We start from the raw sequence: 18616 nt of genomic DNA on the forward strand, positions 1-18616 counted from the left end.
ATTCTAGCTGGTATATTGACGGAGGAGTTGTGATTACAGACAGACGGACGGACAGACGGATGTGGATAATTCAAAGTTTTCACATTTTTTCAAAATTGGGTAAAAACAATAGTAAAGAAATGAGAAATTTTCAATACAGTAAACGTTAGAAAAACACCATATACAGGCCACATACTGAACAAGAGTAAGTACCAATATACTTAACTAGTAACTAGTACTTAAAAAAATAGATCGAGTAAAAATGAGGATGAGAAAGAAAAAGATCGTGACTAATAACGATCCGACAATAAACGCGGCTACATTTTAAATTTCTAATAAGGACAGACATAGAAGAATTTATAATTATTGTGGTAGCCAACCTTCATTGAGGAAAAAGAAATGACGTTCGTACAGGTCTTCTAAATCTTAAAGCCATATTGTCTAAGTTTTCTCTACATCATATCCTATTTTCACAATGATTAACAGATCTTTAGCAATAGATTTACTACTAGATACTTAAGTTAAAAAATACAATCTGTCCTACTGTGGAGACATTTTTTGTGCTACGTTATCCATCTCTCCATGTTTATCCACCAATTACCTACATGAACCACCAAATACTCCTTTTCTAATAAAAGTTTATAGAAAATTCATAATTTGGCAAATTCAAACATACACTTCGCTGAAATACACTAATAGCACCGATGGGTCAAAATTAGAAATATTCATAAACTAATTTCAGTAAGTTCTTCCTAAACTTGAATTACTTAAATTAGTCCTTATTCAGATATCGTTAAAGGCAAAACTATTAGAGAGCCAAATGTATATAATTTAATTTACGCTCGCCCCAAGCCTTGTACCAGAATTTCATTTCTAATTTTAAACACGTAGGAAATTTGTAAGTGTTTAACTATAATTAGAAAAGTTTCAGAAACTGTAAATGACCAGGAAAACAACGCTTCCAGCGGAGTTAATATTTTGGTATGTAAGCTGCTAAGAAAACAACATACACGTACACGTTAACAATAAATTAGCTGTTAATATTCGTTAAAAATGTAGACACGAAGAACAAAAAAATCTCTTTGGGGCGTTTTCTAAATTTTCTAGATTATGATAACCCAATAAATACAGAAACAGTTAAGGGGTACATTTAAATAATAAACATTAAAATTTTTTTGGAGTTCTGAACTCGATACTTAACCCGGCACCCGACGGGTGGGGTGTAGTACACCCGAAAAATACTGAAGCGCCTAAAACCTAAGGAAATTTTGCATCTAGTGGCCACAGTAGTTAGATAGCTTTCTACTGTATATGCCAGGGGTGGGCAAAGTGCGGCCCGCGGGCCGCATGCGGCCTTTTAGCCATTTTTTTGCGGCCCGAGGAGAAAAAGTGAATTATTTTCATTTCAAGATTTTTTCTAATCATTGCTAATATTGATAATTAAATATACAGGGTGTCCCAAAAGTAGTGGAACGGTCGAATATTTCGCGAACTAAACATCGGATCGAAAAACTGAAAAATACGTGTTCAATCATTTTCAAAAATCTATCCAATGACACCAAACACCAACCCCCACTACACCCCCTGGAGGTGGGGTAGAGGGTAACTTTAAAATCTCAAATGGAAACCCCTAGTTTTTCTTGCAGATTTGGATTCGTTACGTAAAAGTAAGCAACTTTTATTCAAGACATTTTTTTCGAACTGTGGATAGATGGCGCTATAATTGAGAAAAACGATTTATCCTGATACCATAGGTAAATTATAGAAACGGTCTAATATCTCGAGAAATACACTTCCAAATGAGAAACCAAAAAAAAGGTTTTTAATACTTTTCAAAAACTTATCGAATAACACTAAACATGACCCTCCAACCCACCCCCTGAAGGTGGGGTGGGGGGTAACTTTAAAATCTTAAATAGCAACCCCACTTTTTATTACAGATTCGGATTCGTCATGAAAAATTAAGCAACATTTATTCGAGACATTTTTTAGAGTTTTTGATAGATGGCGCTTTAATTGGAAAAATACGATTTATTAGCGCCATCTATCAGCAATTTTAAAAAATGTTCCAAATAAATGTTGCTTAATTTTTCATGACGAATTCGAATCTGCAATAAAAAGTGGGGGTTGCTATATAAGATTTTAAATTTACCCCCCACCCCGTCTCCAGGGGGTGGGTTAGAGGGTCATTTTTGGTGTTTATCGATAGGTTTTCGAAAAATATTAAAAACCTGTTTTTTTGGTTTCTCATTTAGAAGTGTATTTCTCGAGATATTAGACCATTTCTATAATTTACATATGGTATCAGGATAAATCGTTTTTCCCAATTATAGCGCCATCTATCCACGGTTCGAAAAAATGTCTTGAATAAAAGTTGCTTACTTTTACGTAACGAATCCAAATCTGCAAGAAAAACTAGGGGTTTCTATTTGAGATTTTAAAGTTAGCCCCCACCCCACCTCCAGGGGTGTAGTGGGGGTTGGTGTTTGGTGTCATTGGATAGATTTTTGAAAATGATTGAACACGAATTCTTCAGTTTTTCGATCCGATGTTTAGTTCGCGAAATATTCGACCGTTCCCTTACTTTTGGGACACCCTATATATAGATAATGCAGCTATTAATATTATCACTTTCGCAGCGGGTGATTATTCCGCAAATTTTCAACATAACGCGGGAAATAATTTGGGTTTTTGGCACGGATATTTATCGGCTCCCTCAATGAAATCCATGAAATTTCAACAAATGAAAATGATATTTTCGAAGTAGTCAGAAACAGGAAAATTTTGAATTAACCCGTAACCACCTAGTAAGAGTAACAACTGACGGAGAACCAAATTTAAGAAGAGCAAATATTGTAACGTTGAGAAAACTTAAAAGATTAGGTTCAACAGTTTCCAGAACATGATTTATTATTCTTCACTGCATTGCATAATCCATCATCAGATATTGTGCAAAAATGTTTTGCAAGTGGACAAAGTCATTTCAGTTAACACTAATATTGTTAACTGTACTAGTTCAATAGGATTAAATCATCGTGAATTCAAAGCATTTTTGGAAGAGTTAGAGACAGAACATACTGATGGTTTATACCACAATCAACAATCATATTCGATAATTCAGTTTAGAAAAGGTTCTTAAAGATGCTGTGAATTAGGGGAGGAAATTATTTAGAAATTAAACACTGCTACTTTGCTAAATTTATAAGTGTTGATCGCAAAATGAAACTTTTGTAATGAAATTCAAACTATTCATTGATCATAAAAAAGAAAGAATTAGTCCAATTATTTCCCAATAATTTTTTTAGTCCGGATCTGGATTATTCTCGTGATTAGAAGTTGGGCGGTTTGGATTTTAAATGAGAAATATCTATGTCAAATATCAAAAAATATACAAGGTGGTTCTAAAGTTGTGCTTCCAGAAAGACATGGGCAAAATCGATAAAACACCCTGTAACTCAGTTATACAAATCATTGAGGCAATAAATGTAAATATCTAGAACCGCCTTAGTGACCTCTATTCACAGTTTAAGTATTCCCGTTTTTCAATGAAACACCCTACTGGATATTTGCGGCAAATACCGTGCTTAAGTGCGAATGTGGTATAGGGGGGTAGGGATATGGTATGAAAATTTTTGAAATTTTCGATTTTTTTTTATTTTTTTGTATGAAAATACATCATTTCAAAAATATTCTCTGAAAATTTCAGTTTGGCCGTAGGAAAACTGCCAGAAATACATGTTTAATATCCCTACCTTCGACTCGCTTTGCAGCAGCTTGTTGAGCGTAGTGAGAAACGTTCAACAGCTGTTCCATTTTCTTCTGTAAATTACTCTGTGATTTAAAAACATATTCCGATGTGCATCAGTTTACGATTTGACAGACAGAAGTAGTTGTAAATAAAAGTTGTCAAAACTAAACGTGTTTTTTTCAAAATCTCAAAACTGCTCAACTGCTTTTTATAGTCGGTGGACATTGTAACTCAAAGTCTATTTGACAGATCCACCGGAAAATTTTCATAAATTTTCTTCAGACATTTCGTGAGGTATCAATAACAAATGTGTTGATTTTCACTATTTCGGTATTTCCACTTCTGTGATATTAAAAACGCAAAAATCGTCAAAACAAAAAACTTGACAGTGTTATCTCGAGAAACTCATAAGCTAATAAAATATTTTTGAATTTTTTGTTTCATATGATCCAATAACGAGTTCTGATGTCTACTGAAAAATTCATTTTGTTTAGGTGTCGGTAAAAATTTGCCACGGTTGGCTTATTTTTCAATAGTTGGTCTTGAAATATTTTTTTCGGATATTCTTTGAATCGTACTGAATATGTTTACTTAATTTAAAAAGAAAATAATTCTACCATAGTTTCAAACAAATTTAAAAAAAAATTGCTTAACATCCCCTCCCCCCCCCCCCCCCAAGTTAAAAATTCGAAAACATTGCGGCCCTTGGTAATAGACCAAAAACCTTTTGTGGCCCTTATTAAAAAAAGTTTGCCCACCCCTGGTATATGCTATTGTTAGATAGCTATCTATGCGGAGACACATAGTTTTTAGTCGTCTGTTTAGTTTCAGCAAGTACATTTCGATTGAAAGTGGTCACATCCCACGAGTCCGATTTTGTACTTTCTACGGAATTGTTTTTATTTTGTTTTACTCCTAAAAACAAGTAAGTATAGGTAAGTGAATAATACTTATTACAGATTTTAACATACTTTTTTATTAGTCTAAGCTAAAATGAATTACGACTGAGAACAAGCATGCCTTCAGGCATTATACGATGAAGGAGACAGTGACGAATGTATTGACTAGAGTGATTCGGAAGTAAGTGAAGAAATAGACAATATTAGTGTAAATAGTGACTATCCTGACCAGCTTCAAAATGTTGACTTTTCAGATATCACAGAAAACTAAACGTAAAGATATTTTTTGAGTTTATTTAACTCTTTCAGTTGCTGGGGTTTGTCACAACCCACCTGTCTGTTAGTGGCAAAAAATTTCACCTGTCGGATGCCGGGTTAATATCTTAAGTTAAACTATTAAAGATTTCTAAACCCTTTTCCGGGCAACACATTTTACTTACGTAACCGAGCCACTCGGGTCCGTTGGGCCCACCACTGTTCTTGAATGTACCATTCATATTTACCCATATACAGTCGAACCAGCTTATTACAATACCTCTTATAGGAACATCCTGGTTTAAAGAATAGATATTTGAAGTCCCAAAACGTTTTTACTAGCCACCAATGATCGGTTATTAGAATATCCCGGTTGTTTCAATAGTTTTACGTGGCACCAGAGCTATTCCATTAAGCGGGTTCGACTGTATTTCTAATATTCTTTTTTGATTTTTAATTAAAGCTAAATTTAAATTTTCTAGAATAAAAGAAGGTGCTACTGTAGTATGCGGTCTACCTCGAGGGTGCGATCTACCTGAAGGATTTCCACAAAATAATGAAATACAAGAAAACTTTTGTAGAAAAAATAATTATTCACAAGTAATATACATTTTTAGCCAAATAAAGACTTAATTAATAAATAAATTAAAACTTTTGTAAATCTGCCCGGCCATTTTATTTGATAAGAGAGGTTGATGTTTACGCATACCCTGGAAAAAGTTTACGGTGTTGTTGCTTTTCATTATTGTGTAAAAACCCTTCTTTTGTGACAAAACAATATTGACAAAATGAATAAAACGCGTAAGTCAGAAGAATATTTTTATTTTACTTTTACAAACTAATAACTTGTCATATCAATTTACTATTTTAGCTGAGACTAAGTCACAAGATTAGCTTATTCCCAACTAGAATAGCAAATTGATATGACAAATCAAATTATCATTAATTATTAGGTTAAAAAAACAATAAAAATAAAAAAAAAACATAGATTATTCATTTATTTTTCTTTATTGCAATACTTAAAAACTTTTTTAATTATACAGTGGCACACATAAACACATATCGACATATCGATATCAAACGACTGACAGCAGATGTATTATTTATTTCAAAATATGTATAGGTACCTACCTAACAATATTATTGCATTCCAACAATGGTTATCAGTTTTTAAAATTCATTTAGAATAGATATAACACCTATTGTAAGTATCTCTTTGATGTTCACATCAAAGATATATTTACATTGTTTGGACAGGTTTAGACTTTATTATTGGATTTCCGGAATCATAAACTTCGTTTAGATAATCCACAAAAACATTACCTGACTGCCAGATTAAATTCTGTAACAAAGATTTAGACATTAGGTATAAATACAAATAGGGTCCGATGGGCCCGTGCTGCCCCTTTACGTGACAACATTCTTTCGACGCAATAATTTCAAAAATGATAATGAGTATTTTGAGTAGCTCATAACTATGTTGAAGGAAATATACTTCTATAGAAATTCAGTGATGCATAAAAGTCATTAAAAATTTTTTTGTCAGTTTATGATAAAAGAATTGGCGTCTCGGGCCAATTGGACCCACTTTTCCCGGATAAGGGTTAAATATTTTGGGGGTTGTGTCCACCTCCGCTAGACGGTTAATGCAACTTAGTTGAAAACTGGTCTACAAAATGTTCTTCTTAACTACCTTTTCAAAAATACCATATGCATTGTATTTCTTTTCAGTACTTTTGAAAAACCCAGTAAATCCCTAAATATGTTAAATAGTATCGAGTTGGGAAATTCAAAATTCTTTTCGAAGTATTGGAGTATTTTGAGTATTTTGGAATAATTTTTTGGGAAAATCAAGTAAAACCGTAGAGATACTAAGCATCTAGTTCAGAACTCCTAAATTTCTTTGGAGTATTGGGTCCAAGATTTTCTAAAAGTACTACAGAGAAATATAATGTATGTGACATTTTTGAAAAGGAAATTGAACGAACTTTAAAATGAGGTATCACTCAACCCTCCCTTTTATTAAAGCTTTTTGGGGGTTGTGTCCGCCCCCGCTAGTTGGTTGAATTTTGTTGAAAACTGATCTACAGAATGTCCCCCTCAGAGATAAATTTAACGTGTTTTTGCATATTTTTAGATTTTCTATAGGGATCAAATTATACATAAAGGGTGGCACCTTTTCAAATTGACACACTGATAAACTGTATGTTCAATACAAAACCACTTATAGTGGGGAGGTTGACTCATTTTTATTCGAAACATATTAAGATAGAAATAATTTATCACGTGCCTTCAAAATCCGGTAAATAAATTGGGAAGGGACTAAAAATATTTTCCAACTAAGATGTTCAAACTATATTCGACTACGTATATTCAAGTATATTTAATTTTGAACTATACAGGGAGTCCAGCAACTCTCCGACCAACGAGAACCGCAGATTCCTCAGATAATTTTAAGACAATTTAACCCAATTTACTTAGTCCTAAAATGCTTCCTAAGCGAGTTAGAGCTTTTTAAAGATGGCGCCTTGTAATTCGTTTTTTTTTAAATACTCCCAGAATGCTTCTATTAGAAAAACGAAAACTGGTACGCCCATTTTTCTCCCAGAGATAAATCGATTCCATTCATTGTGAATTTCTAGTACCGGTCATAGGCATCCGTTTTGGGTAGGGCAGCATATTATTTCATCGCATACCTTTTTTTGTCTTTAAATTTTAAGCATGTTTGACACTGGATTATTAAATGGTGCGGTATTCTAGTAATAAAAGTTAATCTTGCTTGAAATCGGTAGGATACACCGTTTTCTAGAAAAAAAAAAATTTCATTTGTTGAATTAAAAAAAAAGTTCATAAAAAATATTTAAAAAAACGAAAACTGGGACGTTTATTTATCTTCCAGATATAAATCGATTTCATAGTCCATTCTTTCACGGTTTTTGCTCTAAATTTTAAAGAACCGCTTGGATTGACATGAAATTTGGCACACGCATAGCTTACATGTCAAAGAAAAAAAGTGATATTGTGCCGACGTGTGCTTTTGCCCTGGGGGTGACTTTCACCCCCTCTTGGGGGTGAAAAAATATATGTCCAAAACAACTCCGGAAATGGGTAAACTGACTAATTTTAAGTAACTTTTGTTCTATAGAGCTTTTTCGCGAAGTCAACACTTTTCGAGTTATTTGCGAGTGAATATGTTCATTTTTCAACAAAATAACCACATTTTTAGACGGTTTTTCGCAAATAACTCAAAAAGTAAGTATTTTGTCGAAAAACCGTTCTTAGCAAAAATATAGCCTATAAAAAAGTAAAAAAAATGGTGTACGCGTTAGGTCTCTGGATCTCGTAGAACCAGAGTTATAGCCAATTAAATATAGATTCATATTCACCAAATTTCAAATAGAATATTTCGACGTGAAATATCCAAAAAATTAAGCACTTTTTGGGGAAAACCCATTTTAACTTTTTTAAAGTGTTTAAAAAAAGCTTTATTTCTGTTTTTACGAAAAGTTTCTGGCATTAAATTTAAGCAAGTTACGCTCAAAATAAAGTTGGTCCCTTTTGTTTTTGCAAAAAAAAGATCGGGAAGACCACCCCCTAATTAGCATCTTAAATGAAATTAATCGTTGCCGCTCCATAAATTATTTTACTTATATTGTGTTTATATGATCTGTAAGTTTCATCGATTCAAAGTGTTTATTTTTGAAAAAATTTGGTTTCAAAGTAAAATTTTTAAAAATTTAAATTTTGAAAAATATGCTGTTTTGAAAAATATGCTTTTTTTCAAAATAACTTAAAAATTGTTAGAGATACCAAAAGTCTCAAAATACAAAAAAAGTCAGATTTGCTTTTCTGAATATCATGTATTTTTTTGTTTTTCTGTTAGACAAAAATTTTTCAATAATTGGTGTTTCTAAATTTGCATACATTCGTGATCAGTGACTCGTTCAACCCCTTTTAACTACAGCCGTTTCAATAATAAGGACTTTGAACCGATGAAACTTACAGATCATATAAACAATATAAACACGAGTCAAGAAACTTGTGAAGTCGTTACGATTAAGTTCATTTAAGATACTAATTAGGGGGTGATTTTCTCGATTTTTTTACCAAAACCAAAAGGGACTAACGTTATTTTGAGCGTAACTTGTTTAATTTTGATGCTAGAATTTTTTTTTATAAAACAAAAATGAAGCTTTTTTTAAACAATTTAAATAAGTTTAAATGAGTTTTCCCCGAAATTTGCTTCATTTTTGGTTATTCCACGTTAAATTATTCCACTTGGAGTTTGACGAATATGAACCTATATTTCATTAGCTATAACTCTGCTTCTACTAAATAATAAAACGTGATATAATATTCACTATTTTTTAAAAAATTTTTATAGGCTATATTTTTGCTAAGAATGATTTTTCGACAAAATACTTACAATTTGAGTTATTTGCGAAAAACCGTCTAAAAGCGTGGTTATTTTGTTGAAAAAATGAACATATTCACTGCCAAATAACTCGAAAAGTATTGACTTAGTGAAAAAACTCTATAGAACAAAAGTTACTTTAAATTAGCCAGTTTACCCATTTCCTGACTTTGTTTGGACGAATATTTTTTAACCCCCAGGGCAAAAGCACATATCGGCACAATATCACTTTTTTTCTTTGACTTGTTAGCTGTGTGTATGCCAAATTTCATGTCAATCCAAGCGGTTCTTTAAAATTTAAAAGTTTTGCAATATTTTACCGTTAATGAATGGACTATCATTAAATGTGAATTTCTAGTAATGGTCATAGTTTTGGGTAGGTCATATTTTGACACTAGATTATTAAATTATAAGGTATTCTAGTACTAAAAATCTCTTGCTTTAAATCGGTAAAAAAAACACCGTATTATTTTGAAAAATGTTTTCAATTTTTTTCTCAAATTATGATAACGGACTATTTGGTACCTGAAATTAAAGCTCGAGGTCTCCACGGCATTTGGTCCCAACAAGATGGCACCACTTGCCACACAGCCCATGAAAGCCTGGCTCTGCTACGAGAAACATTCGGTCAGCAACTTACTTCACGCTTTGGACCAGTGAATTTGCTGCCTATATCTTGTGACATCACAGCTCTGGACTTTTTCCTTTGAGGCTACCTAAAGTCCAAAGTCGGCATAAAACCGGCTACGATTGAGGCAACGGAGACCAATATTACTAGAGTCATTGGTCAATATACCAATCGAAATGCTCTAACACGTCATCGAGAATTTGAACTTCAGAATGGACCATCTTAACACTTTGGCTTCCATATGAATCACCGGTGATACATCAGCTGCAGTCGCTGCTATGCCGGCATAAATTTGCATACACTTGTAACTGGTACCAAGCACACTGAAGTTATAAATTTATTCTCCCATTCAAAGGTGTCGCTCTGGACAAATTAAATATCATACCGGAATAACTTTTAGACGTGATTTGCTTGTGATCACCGGTAATTCACATGGTATATGAATGAACCCGACGAGTATAGTTTTCGTATTTTTGACCTGGTATTCTTCTGATTGGTTTAATGGGGACATTTTTTAACATAAATCCGCAAAGAAACCGAATCAGAAAATTTTTCATACCGGGGCGACCTCACAAAATGGACTAAATAGTTGCCCAAATGCTCCGGCGCTATGTTTGGAATGTTTTCAAAAAAGACACTAAGATAATATTTTCTTTATCTGTTAAAATACATATATCTTTTTTTCTGTACCTTTTTATAGGTAATAAAATATTCAGCAAACAATGCGTAATTGTTTTAATAATAGTCGTCAAATCTTGCTATTTTCTTATTACTTTTGCAACTTTATTAAGAGGAATCTCCCCTGATGCCCACTTATCCGACATGCTATTAGGTTTACTTACATCCCATAGGTACACTCTGTTTGCCCAATTTTATGTACCAATGAGATTAATGGTCATTTAAACTATACACTGCATGGTATCACCGGTGATACCATTGACATATTAAGCGTAGACTCGGCATACTCACCAAAAAATCGTAACGCGAAAACAGCATGGAAACAGTCGATCGGTGGTCAATCTATCTCTTTTAAAGAAACGAGCTCGCGCATGTGACTGACAAAGATGACTAGACCACTCAATCCTATGTCGACGTTACACCCCGATGCATTGAGTGGCATATCCCTAGCCAAGTCTATCCTTAACATGTCTCTGAGTGATACACATGGTCCAGAAATAAACCAAAAAGGTTGATCACCGGTGATACATATGGTACCACAACACAGAATCATCACAGTATCATTGGTAGCCAAAGTGTTAACCGCAGCCACGGTCAACATTTGAATGAAATTATCTTTAAGAAGCAATTGTAAAGAATGGCTCTTTTGTACGATTATAAAGATTTTCAAATAAAATTCATTTTTTCATTGTTCTTCCTTTTTGAAAAAAGTACCTCTAAATGAATCACCCTTTATATAATTTCTGTCAAACTATAAGTTCTGCTTTTTTTAATGTTTTTGGTAAAATTTTCTTTAGTGGCTTTTGCGTTTGATTAAAGTTATATTTGATTCAGTCAATTTGTACTCTACGAGCTCCCTAGTTGGAAAGTTTTGGGGTAGTTCTGATTTCTTTCATTATATATGGATTTTAGGCTGCTAAATCCGGATATGAGGTTTGCGGACAAAATTTCTTGCCGGAACATTGAAAAAATCGCGAGAAAATCGAACAATTTCAGCTTTTTCCGCTTTTTTGCTCAAATCTCGAAAACTATTAACTTTTAGTAAATAATATGTTAACAGAAAATAAAGTACTTAAACTTATCTATAAATATCACTATGTACTTCTTTTTCAGATAAACCGTTCGGTCTAAAGTGCAAGTTGAAAATTGCCAATTTTTAACGGTTTCGGCAAAACCGACTTTTTACATTGGAAAACTTTAATTTTTATTAAAATGCTGTCATTTGATAAATTTCTCCTAATTTTCGGCACAAATAGTAAATGTTAGTTCATAATATGAATATGGCATGTCTGTTCTCACAGCTTCCATGAATCCATTCCATCCTAAAATACCGAGAATGTATCTGCTTTTCCCTTAGAGCCACAGAAAATCAGGCACAGATGGAGTCACAGTTTCAGTTGGTGTGAACATTCCCTTCGGATCTTGATTTCTGATAAACCTCGAGGTTTTGTCCTTTCAAAATGTATTAGTTGAACATGAACAGCCTTTGACTTCCTGCGGGTTTAGTTTTTAACCGAGGAATGGGTTGGTTAGGAGCTATTGCATGTTTTGGTGCAATACATGAAACGCCACCCATGATGTTAAAAGTGTCGTGTCCGTCGATTGTATGTACGTTAACCCTTTCTGTCCCAACGCTGCATATATATGTTTTTGAAAAAGTGGGTCTGTATTCCCAGCTGCCTTATATATACGTTCAAGGTGTTATGGCCTCAATTTACCAAAGCTGAGAATATGCGTTGCTTATAAAATTTTGGACTCATTGGTGTCCCAATGCCGTAGAAATATATCCGAAAATGTTCGATTATTGTTCCCAAAGCCTCAAAATGTTGGCACCTAAGACAGGTCATGCTGACACATTGCCGTATATATTTGTTCACATATTTTAGATATGTGCTATATTTTAGCACTGGTGGCAACGCTTATAGGTAGCTGCTAGAAGGTGAAGCGATTTTAGCCACAGAAAAGACCAGAAAAAAAAAGAAGCGAATCGAGATACATGTGTGCAAAATGCGGGGTCGGTCTTTGCGTAGTGTCATGTTTTAAGGAGTAGCACACAAAAGAAAACTTTTAATGTTAATTTACATTACATTATTTTTTTTAGTTATTTACATTTTTTCAACTTGATTTTGCTCTCTGATGAGTAGTTTTGAAAAGAAAACTTTTAAGTTGGTTTAAAAAAACTCGTTAAAAAACATGTTTTGGTCATTTATTTGTTTACTAATATGCGACGTATATATAAGGCAATGGGACTCTAAGCATGAAAAAACCTTTGGGATTCAGGGACCAACATGCAAATTAAGGCCTGGCAGAGTAAGGGTTAAAATCAGCGTTTTCGTACACCTGTTGTGTAAAGCACGGCTGGTCAATTTTCTGCGGATCGTCTGCGATTGCTGACACTTCCAGATAAGCAACGCGCTTGCTCAAAGTCTTGTAGCGGCATGATGACCCAGATAGTTGGTCTCACCATTCCTTGCAGGGTTGGCGATTTTCTCTACAAAAAGTACGGCTCAAGAAAATGGGTTGATGTAGTTTCCTCTTTGGGGTTTTGTTCATCCTATACAGAAGCTGTTCGCCTGGAAGTGTCAGCATTCGCAGGCGATCCGCAAAAAATTGACCTACCGTGCTTTACACAGCAGGTGTACGATAACGCTGATTTTAACGTACATACAATCGACGAATATCACACTTTTCACGTCATAATATGTGGCATTTCTTTTATTGCACCAAAACATGCAGTAGCTCCTAAGCAATCCATTCCTCGGATAAAAAAGAAACCCGCGCCTGAGGTTTATGGAAGTCAGGGAGCTGTTCAACTTATTCATTTTAAAAGGACAAAACCTCAAGGTTTATGAGATATCAAGATAACAGGTCCGAAGGAAATGTTCACACCAACTGCAACTGTGCCTGATCTTCTGTGGCTCTAAGGGAAAAGCAGAGACATTCCCGGCCTCTTAGGATTGAATGGACTCATGGAAGCTGTCACAAGAGACATACCATACCTTTGAACTAACACTTATTATTTGTACAGAAAACTAGAAGGAATTTATCAAATGACAGCATTGTAATAAAAAATAAAGTTTTTAATTGTAAAAAGTGGGTTTTGCCGAGACCGTTAAAAATTGGCAATTTTCAATTTGTACTTTAGACCGAACGGTTCGTCTGAAAAAAAAGTAAATAGTGATATGTGTAGATAATTTTAAGTACTTTAATTTCTAAAAGTTAATAGTTTTCGAGATTTGAGCAAAAAAGCGAAAAAAAGCTGATATTTTTCGCTTTTTCACGATTTTTTCAATGTTCCGACAAGAAATTTTTTTCGCAAATCTCATATTCGGATTAAGCAGCCCAAAATCCGTATACAGGGTGTTTCATTAATAATTGTCCATATAGTAACTGGAGAAACCTTAGCACAAAATACGAAGATTTAACCTAAAAGACTTAAATAAAATATGGTTCCTTACTGAGTTAGAGGGTGTTTTATCTAAAAATTTAAAAACTGTTTTTGCTCAGCATTTTAAAACTATTCGACGTATCCTTTTCATACTTGGCAGGAAGTATAGGTACTGTAAAAACTATTTAATTGTGTTAAACAAACGTTTCTGGCTATTACTAGAGGCGTACTACAGGAGAAAGTGGATGGTTGACCCTTTCCAAATTCTACGCCACTGGCGGAATTGCTATTTTAGTTCAATTTTTGGATTCTCCAATACTTTCTATGAAAATAGTATACTCTTCAGTCGTAACGATAAAGTCATTAGTTTTCGAGATCTTTGAAGTTAAAAAGGAAACGACACGGTTATTTTGATTAATGTATTGTGTCGCTCCATTTTTAATTTCAAATATCTCGAAAACTAATCATTTTATCGTTACGAATGACGAATATATTATTTTCATAAAAAGTATTGGAAAATCAAAAAATTAAACTAAAATAGCAATTTCGTCAGTGGCGTAGAATTTGGTAAGGGTCAACCAGACACTATCACCTGTCGTACGCCTCTGGTAGCAGCTAGAAACGTTTATTTATCTTAATTCAGTAGGATGTACAGTACTTACACTTTTTGTCAAGTATGATAAGGATACGCCAAATAGTTTTAAAGTACTGGGTACAAATAATTTAAATTTTAATCATATGAATCATATCATAAATTAATCGAAATAACTGTGCCGTTTCGTATTCAACTTCAAATATCTCGAAAACTAATGACTTTATCGTTACCAATGAAGAATATATCATTTAAGTAGAAAGTATTGGAAAATCTAAAAAATTTTTTTTTTATTAACATCCAAGTTTTTTTACAATCTGTTTTACAATGAAAACAATAAGTAAAATTGTTTGTCTTTACAATGGCAGAGCGATGTAAGGTCCAGTGACCAAAGCATCACGACACACACACATTACCTTGTTTACCGGTGAGATGCGCACATACACTGATACGCGAGCACGAAAACTAAAACTTAAACTGGCACAGAACACAATGGCTGGACGCTGTTGAAGGCGTAGCTTCCTCTGCTGTAGGCTCTGTCAGGATCGGTTAGGTAGGTCCAAGAGATCATATCGCTTCAATCTCTTCGCTTGTTGGTTGTTGAGAAGATTGTGTGCCAGGGTGTTTGGATGCACCCGCAACCTATTTTGATATTGTTCAGAAGATTTTTTGCACTCTTCGGAGACTGATAGTACCTGAAGATCTCTATGTATTGCGTCATTATGGATGTACCAAGGGGCATTAGCGATTGTTCTTAGAGTTTTGGATTGAAATCTTTGTATTTTCATAATATTAGATTTGCTAGCTGATCTCCAGAGCTGCGAACCATATGTCCAAATGGGTTTTATTATTGTTTTGTATATAAGCAGCTTGTTATCGATCGATAGGTGAGAGTTTTTTCCCAACATCCAGTAAAGTTTTCTGTATACAATTTCCAGTTGAAGTCTTTTCGTCCATATATGTTTGGTCCAAGTTAGTCGTTTGTCAAGGTAAATACCTAGATATTTTACGTCATCCTTTTGAGGTAAAGGATGTCCATCGAGATTAAGTTCTGGACATGTACCTCTTCTTAGAGTGAATGTAATGTGTGTGGATTTTGAGGGGTTTACTCTAATTCTCCAGAGTTTAAGCCATTCATTTGTTTTGTTCAGATGTAGTTGCAGTCTCTCTGATGCTATTATTGGATTACCATGAGAGGCCAGGAAAGCAGTATCATCTGCGAATGTTGCAAGTGTTAGGTCGTTGCTTGTTAGCAAGTCAGCCGTATATATTAGGTATAGGATCGGTCCGAGCACACTACCCTGAGGTACACCAGATAGGATGGGGTAGAGTTTTGTATAGGCTTCACTATATTTTACCAGATATCTCCTTTCTGTATGGTATGATTGAAGCAGTTTGAAGTAAGTGTAAGGTAGGTTTTTCTTTAATTTGTACAGAAGTCCTTTGTGCCACACCTTGTCAAAAGCTTGAGAGGCGTCTAAAAACGCTGCAGTGCAGTATTGCTTGTTTTCGAGACTAGTTCTTATTGTTGTGTACAGTCTGTGAACTTGTTTTATTGTACTATGTTGATTACGAAATCCGAATTGATGGTCAGGTATGAGACTCTTCTCTTCTAATATTGGTTTTATTTTTCTTAACAGAAGTTTTTTAAACACCTTAGAGATGACTGGGAGCAGACTTATCGGTCGGTATGAGTTGACATCTTTTGGATCTTTTCCAGGTTTTTGAATTAGTATAATCTGTGCCACTTTCCATTGCAACGGGAAGTAGTGCAGACTTAACATAGCATTAAAGATCATAGTGATTATTCTGTAACAATCATCGGTTAGTTCCTGAAGGACCTTACCCGTTATGAGGTCGAATCCTGGTGCCTTATTAGGCTGTATCTCATTATTTATTATCTGTTTTACTTCTTTAATATTAAACTTGGAGATTGGCAGTTCCATTTGATATGGAGCCTCAAGAAAAGAATGAAATGGTTCTTCTTGTTCTAATGGTACTACTCTAGTAAAGGGACTAAATACTGTCGAAAGATGTTCTGCGAATGTCTCGGATTTCTCTGTGTCTGTTCTTGCCCATTTACCTTTGGCATTTTTTAAAGGAGGTATGGCGTCTTTTGGTCCTTTTATTTTTCTCGTCGCCTTCCATAGCGAATAGTTTTTGTCTTTGAATGGAGTCAGATTTTCTAAGTAAGTTTGAATATCCCTGTTTTTTCTTCTTTTAATAGATTTTTAAGTCATTTGGTAATTCTGTTTAGATTTTCTTTGTCAATAGGTGCATGTGTGTTTTGCCATTTTCTCCTAAGTTTTCTTTTTTCTTCAATCATGTTTTTGCACTCAGAGAACAGTTTATGGTTTCCTTCCATAATGTTTGTTCAGGTGTAGCACTCCATCCCGCCTTTTGTATGGAGGTAGTAAGTTGTTGTACTGCATTTTCAATTTGTATTTCTGTTTTAAGTGGCAAATTCGTTGATATTTGTTCTGTTAATGCACTTCGGAATGTGTTCCAATTTGTTTGGTTATTGGTTAGGACTGGAGGCTTATTTCTGAGTATGACTTTGGAGTCTAGGTCAATTAGAAGGTAAATTAGAAGGTAGAGGTAGATATGTGTTGTAGATTGTTTTCTATTATCGACTTCAGCAGTTGTCTACCCCTTGTTGTGATTATTCTAGAGCCCCAGTGATGATGTTTACAGTTAAAGTCTCCTCCTGCTATGAATTTGTTTCCAAGTGAACTAAAATAGGTATTAAAGTTATTTTTGTTGATGGATTGGCCAGGAGGACAGTAGACAGCAGATAAGGTAAGGTTGCCTAACCAGTCATCAATGACAATGCTAGTTGACTGCAGGTACTTTTCACTGAACTTATTTAACTCATGGTGTTTTATATTAGATTTGATAATGATAGCTGTGCCACCGTGTGCTTTGTCATGTGGATGTTTTGTGTAGTAAACAGTGTATTTTGGAATTTTTATATAATTTTTGTCTGTTAGACGGGCTTCTGATATCAGCATAACATCAATTTTCTTCTCGTCGAGAAAAATTTTTATTTCTTGGATATGATTCGTTAGCCCATTTGAGTTCCAGACGGCTATTTTAAGTGCGTTTTGCATTAGTGCATTTTGGAGATCATAGTGGTAAGGAGATTAAGCATAGTATCCATTCTCTCCATTAATTTGGCCATCATGTTTTCCAGGTTGGCAATTGTCGTTAAATGGTTTGAGCCAACATTAGTTTGTTGGTTTTTGATTTCAGCTGTTTGACTATTTCCTGACGTTTTTTGAGCGTAAGAAACACCGGGGGTTACTGTTTGGCTGTTAATTGTATTGATGTCTGTTCTATGGGTTTGTTGTTGTCTGAGTTGGGGGAACTTTTCTTTTTGTATTTGTTTGTATACGCTGCAGCCCTTATAGTTGGCCGGATGGTTTCCCATACAGAGTACATATTGTACGTTATTGCTGCGTTCCTTGCGTGGGCAGTCTAGAGTATGATGATTACTTGCACACTTTACGCCTCTTGGAGGCATATAACAGAATTTTTGTGTGTGGCCATAACGTTGACATTTGGTACATTGGGGAACCTGACGCTTGGGATGTGGTGGTTCGAAGGACACAATCATATTCTGAAGTGCTCTCAATTCATAAATGTCTTTGTTATTTGGCTTAGCTTTTAGTTATATAAAAAAGCGGAAGCGCCGTTTTGGATCCATTCTTATATATATTAGCTATGTTGGTTACTTCGTGTCCCATTTGTGCTAACTCATCTTTTAGAGCATCTTTAACTGCTGTTTGATGCATATTACGAAGTACAACTCGGAATGTTCTTTCTTCCTTTGTTTGGTAGGTGTAATAGTGGGTTTTTTTCTCATTTAGTGCTTTGGCTATGTTTCGGTAATGTTCAGAGGTTGTGGGCTGGATCTTTACTTGGTTGTTATAAAGGCATTTGATGGTGTATCCCAGTGGGGATATTGTTTCTAACAATTCTCTGAGAGGTTTTATATCACCTACATCTGAAACAAATATGGGTGGGGGCTGAATA

Source organism: Diabrotica virgifera, chromosome 2, assembly GCF_917563875.1.
Source record: "Diabrotica virgifera virgifera chromosome 2, PGI_DIABVI_V3a".
Taxonomy (NCBI): domain Eukaryota; kingdom Metazoa; phylum Arthropoda; class Insecta; order Coleoptera; family Chrysomelidae; genus Diabrotica; species Diabrotica virgifera.